The 13808-nt window shown below is 36.5% G+C and overlaps 1 long non-coding RNA gene across 6 annotated transcripts; it reads right to left on the minus strand.

Moving 5' to 3' along the window:
• Positions 1-10141: 10141 nt before the first annotated feature.
• Positions 10142-12781, minus strand: LOC144421050 (uncharacterized). Of its 6 annotated transcripts, none has more exons than XR_013474914.1 (3): positions 12667-12781; positions 12346-12417; positions 10142-12002 (listed from the first exon to the last, which is right to left on the minus strand). It is a non-coding gene; the product is annotated as an uncharacterized LOC144421050 (long non-coding RNA). The 6 variants fall into 6 exon arrangements; XR_013474916.1 differs by having other exon boundaries at positions 12658-12778; XR_013474913.1 differs by having other exon boundaries at positions 10142-11503; positions 11971-12002; positions 12346-12711.
• Between the last annotated feature and the right edge of the window lie 1027 nt (positions 12782-13808).

The following is a 13808-nucleotide window of genomic DNA, read 5'->3' on the forward strand; positions in this document are numbered from 1 at the left end:
AGAGGTAGAAAAATATCTTCGAGTTGCTGTCTCCCAAATTAAACCTCGATTTGATATGTTGTGTATTATACACAAAGCTTTTAATTTGCATTAGTCATAATAAACGCTATTATTCACAATTTTATGTGATAAGTTTCATATAATTTTGTGCAATAAAAATGCTAGTGTCGACAATAGTCTTAAAATCGATAACTAATTACATGTTTACCAAATGCTTGCTTGGGTCGCGAGTAGTTGAAATTTTTTTTGGTCGCGCTAAAATGTAGTTGCGGACCCTTGCTGTAGGGTACGATGACGATAATGCGTCATGCCCTAAGGATACCGAAACCAGCATAAAAGCGACCATTCGTTAGGAGAGAAAAAGGGGATAACGCTAACGATAAAATAAGTAATTAACGAACTCGGGCTTGCAGTGAAACTTAGATTTAACAGTCATGACTTGAACTGATCTTTGTATTTGTAAATATACAATTGCAATACATGTATTCGGAACCAGGAGTATGTCTTCATAAGATCAGATCAGAGAGCAACAGAAAGAGCCAGAAACAACCGCAAATACAAAAACAATAGCAAATACTCATTTGTTCCTTAAACACTCAACTAGGAGTAATCGAACATGTCCCTATCGATCACATGGTGCCACGAAATGGTTATATGCGCAAAGAAAAATGGTAAGCCTCGACGAACTGTTGATCTACAGCCCCTGAACAAGTTTGCAACTCGCGAAACACATCACACTTTATCACCTTTCTACCAAGCTCACCAGGTACCTCGTATCACAAAGAAGACAGTTTTCGATGCTTGGAGCGGCTACCATAGCCTACCCCTACACAACGATGCCCGCCATCTAACAAGTTTCATCACACCTTGGGGCAGATACCGTTACAAAACAGCCCCACAGGGATATATTGCATCTGGCGATGGCTACAGCAGACGTTTTGACGAAATCGCCTCTGATATTTCTGACAAAACGAAGTGTATCGATGACACTATATTATGGTCGGACAACATTGAAAAAGCATTTTTCCAAGCTTTTCAGTGGCTCGAGCTTAACCGATGCCCGGTCCTGGTTTGGCATGGTGAACCAGGTATCATACGCTTTTGCATCAGATGAAAAGATGTTATCATTCCGCCAATAGCTCCAGCCGTCGACCAAATTTGTCTGGACGGAAGAACTCAACCAGCTCTTTGAGGAATCCAAAAAAACAATCATCAGAGAAATTGAATCGAAATCTATGACAAAGATAGACTCACATGCGTAACCACTGATTGGAGCAAAACCGGGATAGGATTCCGGCTTCTTCAAAAACACTGTTCATGTCCCACACAAAACCCATTCTGTTGCAAATCAGGTTGGAAAATAACACTTGTCGGTATCACGCTATGCGTCAGTAGAAGGCGAGGCCCTAGCTGTTGTTGACGCCCTTGAGAGAGCGCGCTATTTTGTTCTTGGGTGCGAGAACCTTACAGTTGCTGTTGATCACAAACCACTCTTGAAAATATTTGGAGACAGATCACTGGAGAACATTTCGAACCCTCACCTAATGAGCTTAAAAGAAAATTTGCTACGCTACCATTTCAAAATGATACACGTTCCAGGCCTAAAAAACCTAGCGGCTGACGGCATGTCAAGACATCCAGTTGGTAAAGCAACAAAGATGACATTGATTGAGGACATATCTGCATTAGATAACGCAATCGAGCATTCTAATGATCATAATTCGATACCCTTTCTACCTGGCTCGTTCATTGCTAACATCTGCATATCTAATGAATCAGAGAAGTTTCTCACATCCTGCGAAAATGCCACCACAATCCATGCTCTCAACAGCCTACAATCAGTTACATGGGACGACGTAAAAGTAGCCACTAATAGCGACCCAGGCATGTCAAAACTCATGACTATGATCAAAGATGGCATCCCAGAATTCCGTATGAACTCCCCGTGGAACTACGCAAAAATCATAGATTTCGTAACGACCTCCACACTTACAACGGGATAATACTCTACAACAGGGGTGGGCAACCCCTGGCACGCGTGCCAAAATTGACTACAAAGAATTATATTATGACGTAACAAAAGAGTGAGGTCCCGAGAAATTTTGTCGAGAAGACCGCAGCATTCATTTGGCTACATTCTTACGTAATATAGTTCGTCTGTACTGCCCTTTTTCTTCATTTCTGCCTGATTTATGAAGTATAGCTCATGTTGGTTAGAGTTACTATTTGCTACCTTACTGTTATAAATTGATTTCGAAAGAACTATAAGCGATTAGGGAAGGGAATACAAGAGAGAAGTGCAGAAAACGAATTATTGCATGATTGGAATGCCATTGCCAAAAATATTTCGTGTCTTAAAATCTTTGCAACTGCATTACTCATGTATGTTTTCATTTACATATGCTTGTGAATCTCTGTTCTCAGTTATGAACTTTATTAAGTCTCGTAACAGGAGTATCCCAAAAGATGAAACGAGTAGTTTGTCTATTTTTTTGAAAGTTACCAAATATAAAACCAATGTAAAATCTCCATCAGCGCTAATGCAGCAGCAGAAGGCTCACTGATATAGAATAAGAAAAGTAATCAAATCTATTTGCCGGACTGATATTTTACCGAATAGTGGATCTGTCTGTACATGTTTGAAAAGTTTTTTGTTTTGACAGTAGCAAAGCATTGTTTCTATATTGGTAGGCACGCGGAAGAATTATGTCGTTAAATTTAGCCGATTTTGGCACCCGAGCCGAAAAAGGCCCACCCTGCTCTACAAGAACCGGATTGTGGTTCCACCGTACCTCAGGGAACGCATCCTAAAATCCACTCATTCTGCCCATCAAGGATATCTTCTATGTCATGACATCACGAGCAGAGACATCCGTTTTCTGGCTAGGCATCCCAAATGGTATCACAGCTGCGAGGACAAGATGCAAGCACTGCAATCGTATGGCACCATCTCAGCCAAGCAACCCACCTACGCCCACAATCCAACCAGTATATCCATTCCAATTTATACGTGCAGACTATTTTCACTATAAAGTGTTTAACTACTCTGTCATAGTCGACAGATATTCACAAATTGAGAATTAAACACGGATGCATTCCTGCGAGCGATGCTACAATATCGCAACATCCCAGATCAGGATACTAAAATGTCTCCGGCCATGCAGGTATTTGGTAGGCCAATTCGGGACTTTATTCCTATTCCACCCGGAAAATACGTACCCCAACAGACATGGCGAGAAACAAGAACAGCCAGAGTGGAAGCCTTGAGGAATCGTCACATGAAGGCTGCGGAACGCTGGACTGAACACATGCGACAACTCCCTGCCTTGGAAATCATGTCCGAATCCAAAATCGAACTAGCACACATTCGAATAAATGGGATAAGACTGGAATTATCATAGAGGTGAAACAGTTTGACCAATACATGGTTAAAGTTGACGGATCTGGTCGAATTATCATGAGGAACAGAAAATTTCTTAGGCGATATGTACCAATGTATCCTAGGAGCCCAATTATCGACCTCTTTCAAAATATGGCATCCCCATACATGCCACAAATTCAACATGGCCGCACGTCCAAAAGCGTTGACCGGTCACGAACAATACCACTTGATGATGAAGCAAAAATCCGTACTCCAGAAGAATAAACACCAGAGAGCAAACCCAACCACCCGCAGAAACCAACAACTGAGTCCCCGATGACACCAACATCTTTAAACTATAAGAAACTACCTAGAGCAGGGTGGTCCAAACCCAGCCCCGCCGCCGCTTCATTATCTGTGGCCCACGTCACATTCGGAGAGTAATCAATAAATCGCATTTCGTGTTGTTTTGTAATCAAATTAATCAGAAAAACATATTGTTACATATTAATGATACATATATTTGACACTAATGTCACTGAATTGACTATAGTGTTATGGCTAGCTGAGGCAATTGGCGAAATTGAATGATGTGCTTGGCAGTCTAAATTATTATCTGGCTTTCTATCTTTTTGGTCGGGAATATATGCTAACAATATATCATAGAAAACTGAAAATCAAATGCGGATTCTATTAGCCTGGGATGACTATGTCTGATAACTATGTGTTTGCACAATAAAAAAAAGCGTTTGTTTTGTATTGCACTGTTTACCTATTCTTGGCACTATTGTGGCCCGCAAACAATAAAAAAATAAATTTGTGGCCCGCGGAGACCTAGAGCGTTATCCAGGCTTCAACCTTATAACAACCCCGGTCTACACGAATAGCCACGAATAACTTCACACATGCCTAATACCTTGCCAAATCAAGATCTACCACTTCGGTCATTAAGACACAAGAAAACCGACTAATGACACAAATTTAAAATAATTTGCAATTATTGATATTGCAAAATTGTGTCAAACATTTATTTGTCACAATGCTCATTTATATATCAGTCTTTGTCTAAACTGGAACGCTATCCAAAAACTTGGGAGCGCATAGTGGATTATCAGTAGCATTATGCATTTCTTTTTGTATATATATTTATTGGTATTCGTTATTCACCATATACTTTCTGTTCATACATTGTTTACTGATAGCCTAATAAACAAATAGTGATTTATACTTATCTAGTTATAGTCGTCAAACATCATACCTTTACTTGAAGCAAAGATAAAAAATATTCCGTAAGAGAAATATTGTCAGACAAGCCAACTCAATTTGAAAACCTGCATACGTTTTGTGATTTCATTCAATGCTTCGGTAAGATTATGGGTTGATGCGACAGAATGTGCAAAGAAGTTGACAAAATAACAAAAGTAAATTACCTTAGATAATTAGGTCCTCATAATTAGCGCCTACATAAACAGACACGAGTTATTTGTATTCATGTCAATTAGCTATGAGGCGAATTTTATCCTATAATAGACGATGCCCACAATGAACGAATTCATGAATATAAATTTCAAAAATCGAATGAGGCCGCAAAATGTAAAACACTGACCAGGTGAGCTACTGGTGCCACCATGTCTTTCACGTTCGCATTTTTGTTTTTCAATTTTCATGATATCCAAAGGTGAAGAATTAGCCTTGGTGTTTCCGGCGGAACCTTATACATGCATGAGAATCAAATATTTCACTTTGGCCATTCATTTGCGTCCCATATTCAGATAATAAACATATATAGAATGGCCTTTAAATTTTTAGCAATTTTATCTATGTTCGATCAAGATTCGTCCGAATATAGAGGCGTCCGAGGATATTTTACTGATGCAATAATGGCACAATCTGAACTCAAGCTGTGAACAACCAAATGCGCAATTGCGCAATCTACCTTACGCAAAGCGTTACGCACGTAACGTCGCGTGAACGTTATCACGACAATGTCGTCGTCGCCCTTTGCGTTGTTACGCAAACTTGGCGTCGAAATAGTTGATCAATTTTGTTCACAAACCATTGGAATCGATAGCACAAATTCTGCAACAAAATGAGTTAGGCGTAATTTAAGAAAGTCATCCGTATATCTCCTGATAGGTAATTGAGTATACTTTTCAAAATTTTATATAAATTGATGACACATTTCTAAAAAAGTTGTCAAATCTTACCAAAATACAAAAAATTAGTAGATGGGGCTAAAAATAGGCTTACACATCTCATTAAAAAATCTCGTAAGAAATGATGCCAGTTATAAATAAAAGACTAGATTAGCTTGTATAAGACATATTACATACCATCTGATATCTAATGGTTTAGAAGTTACATTGATTTAAAATTAGGGATATTACAAATTTTTAACGCGTCGAATTGATGAGACGCCGTGGGATGTCAGGATGAGAGAGTAGCGTCGTTCTGGGGATTCAGAGTTCAAGGAGTTAATATACCGCACCAATCTGCACCAGTCTTTCTCGAATTTGGCCAGTACAAGGTTAGAAAGAGACCCTTTAGTAGCAAGAATACCGTTTATCAGACTTACCAAAAAACGCCTAAAATCAAGATGATCGTACACAAAATCATCTTCATCCACAAATATTTTGCTATATGGCGCATTTTCATCAAACTTCAAAGATATGTGTTTTTATGTTGTTTACAGTCAGTTCATGTTCAAGAAGTCGGCAATTGCTTGTTTAAACTTGTGGTTGTATCGCGCGAAATATCTGTAGTATTATCAAAAACATAAAACTAAATCTCTCAACATGCGACTGCGACTAATGATTCAACGTGTTACTTCAATACAAACTCAAACCAGAATTTGAGCTAATATCTGTGTTTTTATCTATACTAATTTTATTACATTTAATTGGAAATACATAGCATACTAATATATACATATTTTGAGTTTTAAACTGCACCAGAGTATAAACGTTGTATTCATGATTTGAATATATTTTAACGCTCCAGATAATGAATATATTCGAGAGGGTAATATTTGCCATCAATTTAATTCTTTGGTATAATTGTCTAAGTTATCAACATAAACACATTTGGAAAATGCAATTTCACAATTTCCCATCCATTCCCTATTTCAATCATTTTGTTGAAGACTCGCAACACATCTTCTGCTGTCAGGTGCCGATTGCGCATTTGTAACCAAACACTTCTCGAGCTTGCTTCGATATCATTGTTAATAAGATTTCCCGTGTATATTATATAATTTTCGTAATCATTATGCATAGAACACATCAGCGTCGGAAAATCCTCTGCGACTTTTTCATCAGTTGTTTGCTGTTCCGACGAAGATGCGTCGATGTCTTTTGTTAATTCACTTTCAAACCTGTTCCGATCACCATTCATAATTCGATATCTGTCGTCTCCTATATAATCAAAGATTAGGGGAATCTTTTTAAATCTTAGCTTTTTGATATTGTTATCTAAGTGATAAAAGAATCTACCACGTTCGGTTGATTTATATTCGTTTGCTGCAACACACCCTGAGATGCTGTCGATCCTTAGGTTAGCATTCAGAACATCGAACCATTTACCGTCCAATCTGCCCCAGTTTATCTGATACGCAGTATCATGTCCCTGAACACTTTCCTCATTGCCACACGTTGCTTTTCTTATAAAAAAAAATACAAAGCCCTGTGTTACTTCAAGACAAACTCACCCCGAATTCGAGCAAATAGCTGTGATTTACTTATATCCGTTTCATTACATTCACATGGAATATATATAGAGTTACCATATTTTAATGACTTCAAAGCGGGACGCCTCCAAAGACGAAGACCCGTTAGCTGTGATTTTTTTGACTTCACATTTTCCGATTTTACCACATAAGCCTACATTTAAAGCCATCCCGGCAGTCTTCATTGACCATATTGTAAACGAGAGTTCATGCGCATATTCTCTGTCTAAATATCGGGTTCAGTTCGAAAATAGCAAGGAATTGACTTTAACGATACAAAATAATTTGAATTTAGATATTTTTTATGTACAGCAAAAAGAAAAAGAATAATAAAATTGCCTGCCGCTTTCAAGCAATGAGAATTTACTTATTATACTCTATATTACTGTTTACTAACGATACAAAATAATTCGAATTTAGAATTTTTTATGTACGTTTTCAAGCAATGATAATTTACTTATTCGCCCAACCATATTGTTCTGTAGATAACACCTTTTTAAAAAGACGTTGTTCGATGTTACATTCTTGCGTACGACTTTTACGTCCTGCTGACTAGCAACCTCTCTAGCAACGTACAGGGCTTACACGTAACAAATTGTACCAATGAACCGCCAACAATTTTAGCGAAAAACAACGGAACAAACAAAACCGCCTTCAGTAAGTATAGGCTTCCGGCACGCTACACAGCAACAACAGTACCAAGAACATGCTAATTGGTAATGTTCGTGTATTATGCTGACTCAACGCCAAACCGGAACTTTTGGCTGAACGGTCGGAACGCCGGGACAAGACGTGAAAAGTGGGAATGTCTCGCTTAAAACGGGACGTAAGCCTAAATATAAAGCATATATATATACAGGGTGTCTCAAAAGTAAGTATACACTTTTAATTATGATTTTCTTTTCAGGTACTCATCCTAGAGCGTTCATTTCATCAGGAACATCCTGAAAGTAAAATTTAGATATTGTTTGCATTTTTCATCAACCCACAGAATGACAAGGAGATTGACCCAAGAAATGAGGTGAAAAATTGCTGTTTGGCAAGAAGCATATAAATTAGGAAGACAAAGTATTATTAACTAAGAAATTCCCTAGCGACACACATCTTTTCACCAAAATGCTTTTAAAAACGTCTGTCAAGTGTTCCACTTGTGGGACACATTCGGACAGGCCCTGGGGACATTCAAGAAGAATAAAAAACAATGATGTAATATTTAAAATAAAACCGGCATTTATATATTACCAAGCAAAATTTCTAATTCCGGCCAAAGGCAAGTTATTTACTTTTTCGAACCTGCATCAAAACAAATTGAATCTGGTTTACATTTCATATTGAGCTATGGGTCAAAAGGTAACCTAATAGTGCTCAAAACATAACGCATTTCTAGACTTCCAAGCACTTGATGAATCAAAAACTGTCGAATTGTGCCCAGTGGAGCATGTCCCACTAAACCCCGGTCCATTGTTCCCCACAGGGAACAAATATTTTTACTACCCCACGTCGAGATTAGGAATGCACATCGAAACGCCAACGTTTTGAATGTTTTACAGCGGACTGAAGCTGAAAAATATCAGACGTTGGTTTGTCATGTTGGAAAGGCTATGGTAGAAAAACAATAAAACTTCAATGCTAAAATTTTAGTTTCAACCCTCCAAACAAATTTTATCCCATAACTTACGTCGCTCACAGCCGTTGTCCGTTTGCGAGGACGTTGTAACTCAACGAAGGGCGGATTCAAAAATTGAACCGCAGACCTCATTTCGGGTATAGTATGAGTGTGAGAGTTGATTTTCTGTTGTGCCCCGTGGCCCACCTTCCCTTACTTACTTTGAGGCACCCTGTATAATATATATATCAAGTATTTAACTATTCATCAAAGATAAAAGTTGACTTGAATATATTTTAACACTCCACTGAATATTTTAGAGAGAGTAATGTCATACAACACATCGTTCTTCGGAAAAATTATTTTTATTAGTTTTCTACATATACAAATTTAAAATACAATATTATACGGCATTCCATCCATTTCCTATTCCAATCATTTTGTTGAAGACTCGCAAAAAATCTTCTGCAGTCGGATATCGATTGCGCATGCCTACCCAACCCCTCTCGAGTTTCCTTCGATGTTTTTGTCAATATATTTTGCATTCATTATGTAGTTTTTATAATCAGTATAGATAAATCTATATCTTATCTTTGAATAATTTTCGACAAGTTCTTCTTCAATTTACGTTGTTTTGGTAAGATTACATCAATGTCGCCTTCAAAGCCTGTTTCCAATTTCTCCAAATTTTTATGCATAATCCGATATTTTTCGTTGTCTATATATTTGTAATGAACTTAAACTTTTTGTATTTTTCTTTTTCGATGTTATAGTCAACCTCATACGCAAATCCTTCGCGCTTGTAATCGTTTTGTAATGCATCCAGTAATGCAAAATCCATGATGCCTCTTCCAATCCATTTCTCAAGATTGAGAGTGTGTGCACTAATTAGATTCGTTTAGATTTCAGAATAAAAATTTATATTTGTAGTGCAAATTCCCGTGCTTTGCATGGATGACATAGATTACCCTATAGTTGCTGTGAGCAGGGGCTGCGTGTCAATTGATTAGCTACATACAAAATTATGCGTGGATAGTGTATGTTTTTTGAGATTACAGACCCTGTACGAAAAAATGTTGCCGACAAATCATTTCACGTTTCTTTTGCAATCAATAAAACGCGCAAACAAGGAACATCTCATGATTATGCCCTTCTTGTCGTAGCGACAGACGCAAGGATTCAACACTTTAACGTTGGTTGCTAAAGATGAAAATAGATATATCATTCACAAGTTTGCTGCTATTTATCCTTTGCATTTGTCTGGATGGTACCCCTGTCACCTGCATTACTAAGGATAAAAGTATGTATGGCAATGGGCAATTACAAATCACCCAAGCGCGGAGGATTTGCTGATACGATTGGCACAACATCGAACGAAAAAAATACAAAAAAATTCCAGTTTATTATAAATATATAGGCGACGGAAAATATCGGTTCATAAATAGAAATTTAGAAAAAATGGAAATTGGCTTTGAAGGCGGTATAGATGCAATTTTACCAAAACAACGAAATATTGAAAAAGAACTTGTCGAAACTTTTTCTAAAATAAGATATAGATTTATTTATACTGATTATAGAAACTACATAATATACGCAAAATACGTTTGAAATATGCATTCAAGATATGCTTAAAATTGGTTCTATCATATATATGCCTAGAAAACATACATCAGATGGTCGTGTGAATTCACGGTATATCGATATACATTCCTTGCTTGAAAAATATCATATCATTACAATCTTCAATATCATTACAATCGGAATGAAAAAACACATAAAGCAAAATGACATGTTATTCTCTTGCATCCAGCAGCATTGAGTTTTCACAGGTTGCCCTGGCAAACAACTGTACCCGAATAATTTTATTGTTGGTTGGTGAAGATGGGAAGGAACATTTTATTTTTTGGCCTCATGTTCTCTCATGTTCTCATATTTTTAACTGCAACGTATGGCAGCAATGAGTAAAGTGTTCAGGGACATGATTCGGCGCATCAGCTGAACGGAGACATATCAAACGGAGAATAGTTCAATGTTCTAAATACTAACATAAAGATCGACAGTATCGCAGGATGTGCTGTAAACATCGACTATAAATCAACCGAACGTTGAGTATCATCACATTTGTACGATTACAATATCGAAAAAAGCAGTTTTAAAACGTTTCTTCTACATTCTGATTACATAGACGGAAAAAAATATCGATTCATGAATAGAGATAGGAAGAAATATGAAAGTGACTTAACAAAAGATATCGACCGGATATCTTCACCGGAACAACAAAAAAATGATAAAAGTTGTTGAGAACTTTCCGACGCTGACGTATTCTATATACACTGGGTACATGCGGGCCCCACAATTATTTTTGTATTGTTTGCGGGCCACAATAGTGTCAAGTATAGGTAAACAGTGCTATACAAAACAAGCACTTTTATTGTCCAAACACATTGATCGTTATTTGTCATTTATCAAGCTAAAACATGCAAAAACTACCAAAAAACTCACTAAAACGTACAAAAATCTCACTATATCTACATTTAGTGTAAGATTTCACACTCATAACTGAGAAAGTTTCCGTTTTAGATTGTCTGTTTCAATTGGTCAGCTTTATTTTCATTAATATTCAGTTATCAGGCATAGCCAACCAAGGCTAATAGATTCCTCATTCGAATTTAGTTTTCTATGAAGCCGGCTTTGTTAGCATATATTCCCGACGAAAAATCAACTTCTATTCAATATTTGTATTTGCTGCCTCATTTAATCGCCCAGGGAATTCATTTATGATATATTCCTCATCGGCTGGTTTATACGAATTCTGGAAAATAACGTCATTAGCATCTTTAACAGGGTTGATAAACACTGACAGCATTATATAATTTTTGAAATGATTGAAAACGAATTGGATGGGACAAGTTCAAGAGATTTTCACCGCCAACAATATTTCTTCCCTGAACAATTTTGGTGCAAACAATTACAACGTAGATTAAGCGGCATTCGCCCTTTTCCAGAAAATGCTCGAACACAATACAACACAGACCGGAGTTTTCAACTGTTTTACTGACCCATTGCGTGTAATATAAGATTATATTCTGAAAAACAGAAGAAATTTTCATTTTTTTGTTTGTTTTTCAAATTGAAACTCAATTCAAACTAAAAATGATTCAAAATAGATGTATTTGATAGTGTATAGCAAATAATAACAAAAAAATATTTTTTATGAATTTATCAAGTCAAATTTATGGCTATTCAACGACAATATCCCAAATGTAATATTTTCCTTACCTTGTAAATTGCTCCTACAACTTTAGTAATATCTGTTATAGTGAATGATGCATCATTATTTACCTAAAATGAAATCTTGCTATCTAACTAAATTTTTTAATGTTGTTGCTCTGTAGCCGAATTTCACATTCTGAAGTTTGCAAATAACTCTTGCTAAGCATAAAGCCGTAAAGAATTCTTTTGAAAATCAAAAACTAATTGGATGATTTTTTTAAAGCTCCTCAATAATTCACAAAACAAATGGTGCTGTTTTGTTTTGTTCCTGTAATACATTCTTCATGTAATTTTGATTAATTTCGTTTTGTCTGTATGTCAACCGCAATGATACAAATATTGAACAAGATGTTGGAATGTCCACAATAGCTTTTTTAATACCTCGTTATATGATAAGAAGAGTTGAACGATATCTCCAGCCCTTTGCGAATATTTTTCAAGCCCATTTTTTCCCTGAAAGAACAAATAATGGGAAATATATATTATATTGTAAAAATCATAGTTACATACCGTGTTGAGTCATATCAGGTCAACTTAAAAGTAAAAGAGGATAATTCTCGCATTACAAAACTGAAATGTCAAAATATATATGAGGTAAAGAAAGGGCGGGATGCACGTATTTATTAGAAACAAAAACATTATAGTGCGTTATAATTTTATCAAAAATTATATACGAAAATAGACAACTTCTACCTAACTTACAACGGCTCCTGTCACAAGTGTTGAAATTCATTATGCAGATCTTTGTACAGGGTAAATTACCCTTTTGTGAATTTGCTTAATTAAATATTGCCAAAGACTTATCTAACTTTCTAAAATTAAACGATTCTTGTTTAATCATTGAATCATCATGCCTTGAATCATTATATTCCGCGAAAAAGTTGGAACTTCAATGCTCGAATCTAGTCAATGAGCCTGGTCATATAGTTACGCGGTTTGGGAATATAATATACTTTGCCGTACAGACTGTAGAAATTACGATATATATTAAAATTTTGATAATCACTGTTCGAGATGCTTATGGCTTTTCTAATTATTCAAGACTTCGCATTAGGAGCGAATAACCTGGGAACTATCTTTTTTTATTGATTCGGATTGGCGACTTAAATTAAACTTGGCCAGTTAATTGACTTAGCTATTCAGACACATCAAAGGAAAAGAATATTTTTCGAATTGCGACACATGAACAAAGACGAGAGTTTGAGGAATGTCAAACTTCTATAAATAAATGTGTTTCTAGATTTGATTTTACCCTGTGATAATATTTTTCATTATACGCCAGCGTTCTTACCATATCATTATTCCTTGATTAAGTTTGTCTGCATTGAAACGTCACCAAATTATATTATGCCAACACCAAATTAGAAAAGCGCCAACAGACTTACTCAACGTATGAGTCGCTCGCTATACGGAGTCTAGTAGAAATTTACTGCATTGTATACTTTGAAAGTCGATTTTTTGCGATCTTTATTTCGCTTTGCACTTTTTTCATGAACAAAGCATATTGCCTACAGCATATGCGCTCTAGAATGTGCCACTAGCTACCTCATTGCTTCAGCCAATACTTCCTTGCAGTATATTGCACCGTGGACATACTTACACGTCAGCAATTACTTTACCTCCTTCTATTCATCTTCACCATCAGACTATATTTGAAATAATAAAAGAACGATACTCAAATAGATGGACACGATAGCCGGTGCTCCTTAAGTATGCGTAACAAAATGGCGGACACCGGAACGTAGTATATGTACCACGTTGGGGTTAGGCTATAATTTCAGGTACAAATACTACGAGAGTATCTTGGCTAGTCCCCTAACTTGAAATAAAACAAAATAAGGGAA

The sequence above is a fragment of the Styela clava genome, chromosome 3, assembly GCF_964204865.1.
Source record: "Styela clava chromosome 3, kaStyClav1.hap1.2, whole genome shotgun sequence".
Lineage (NCBI taxonomy): Eukaryota > Metazoa > Chordata > Ascidiacea > Stolidobranchia > Styelidae > Styela > Styela clava.